Raw genomic sequence first — 1880 nt, forward strand, 5'->3', positions numbered from 1 at the left:
CCGCGACTCCTCGTTTAACATGTTGCGCCCCAAGAGAGACCCGAAAACCATAACGCTTGGCGGGGCTTGCTGAATGCTGGTCCGCAACGTCGCTCATGGTGTAAGTTGAATCCGAGTTCCTTGGCACAAAACTTCCGGAATGGTGATCTGTTCCCTAAGTTTGTGGTACTTGACAAGCGTCGTTTGTTTTTGTTTTGAAATAATCATATTCAACTCAACCGATAAACTTAGAGTACCTCAATTTGTTGACTTAACGTAAAGCAGCTAGGACCTTTTCTTTTAGCACTAAATCACGGGTAGGCGGGAAATGTGAAAGTCGTAAGGATAGGGTGCCACAGATCACCGGACCATGCAAAGCCACTCACTCCTTCAATAGCGTATCTGCCGCACATTGTAAATTAACTTGAAAAAAAAAAACATGCTAAAGTTCTCGTCTAGTGCCCGCTCCCGCTCGAACGGTCCGAAGTAACTGTTTTGTTTGTAATGTACATGACCCTTCTGTTTTTTCTGAATCTTGAATTGTGTTGTTTATGAAATCAGGTTTGCTCAACTTACAATAACTGTCCCGTTCACGTGGTCACTTCGGATTTGTTCGTATTTTCAGAAATGGTTTTTAGCGGAGCCTCATTCGAGGGTCTAGGGGAATGGCCAGAGCTCACCATTTTCCTAGAGTTCTAAATGAGTAGTCTTCTCACATTTGGGGAGACTTGGGTGCCCTCTCCCGAGTCGTTTATTAATCATAACATTGAATAAATAGCAGATTTTAATTATTTTGTTGTTTTATTTGCACTCTTCTGTGTGGTTCACAAACCCTGTTGGAACGAATCTGGTAATGTTTAATTTGTATTGAAAAAAAAACACACAACGTAGGGAAATTAACGAGGTACGATCACGCGCTCTTGGCCATTTTTTTGAATTTTCACGGGTTTTATTTTCATTGCGTATGTTGGTAGAGAAAAAAAAAGATGGCCGCTTGATGGGATTTTTGAATTGCCCACTTGGTTCATCACAACGTTTTCAGTTAATCCCGCATTTGATTACGATTAACTTAATTTCACTTCTGTAAACTGCTCCATAATGTTACTGAATTAGAAAAATAATAATTTACGTTGAAATTTACACCTAGATTCAGAATGACTGCTTTCCATACGGAAAATACTAATTCAGAGTTCAAAACCAGTTGGGAGTTCCCTGTGATGGTGCTTTCGTCGATCATTCTCGACCTTCCCACTTTCTCACCCCGTTCTTGACCAAAATGGCCAGTCAGTTCTGTTAGACTCAACATTCATTACTTGAACCAATCACCACAGCTTCTTTCATATTTCTAGAACTCTCCATTTTCAAATTTGAATTTTATTGGGACTACACAGAATTTACATAATTTATTGTTGGATTAAAAATATGAAAATTACTCTATACAATAATAATTGTATAACAATTGTGTAACAAAACAAAGAGAAATAAAAACATTATATTAAAAATCTAAATTAGTTTGAAATGCTTTTACGCAAATGCTAAAGTGGTACTTTTGCAATGCCAGGGACATGCAATTCTGTTGATTTTGTAAATCTAAGAATTGTTCTACTTTTGTTTGAATTTCTCAAAACCTCCCTACTTAGTTTCAAATCTTCATTCACTCTCTCTCACTACAAGCACGTAGAAATTGAGCATTTTAAATTTTGTTGTACTTTTTGCTCTTTCCACACCAGCACACCACCATGGAGGTAGATCAATGGGTAGACATAGGTGGACCCGGTTGATCTGGATCGATCGGTATAGATGAACTGAATTTGTCAGAGTTTATGAATTCCTTTTGAGAATTTTCCTCTTGTCCTTCATCGTTATCATTATTATCATCGTCGTCATCTGGCATTTGCAAA

This window comes from Tenebrio molitor, chromosome 2, assembly GCF_963966145.1.
Source record: "Tenebrio molitor chromosome 2, icTenMoli1.1, whole genome shotgun sequence".
Lineage (NCBI taxonomy): Eukaryota > Metazoa > Arthropoda > Insecta > Coleoptera > Tenebrionidae > Tenebrio > Tenebrio molitor.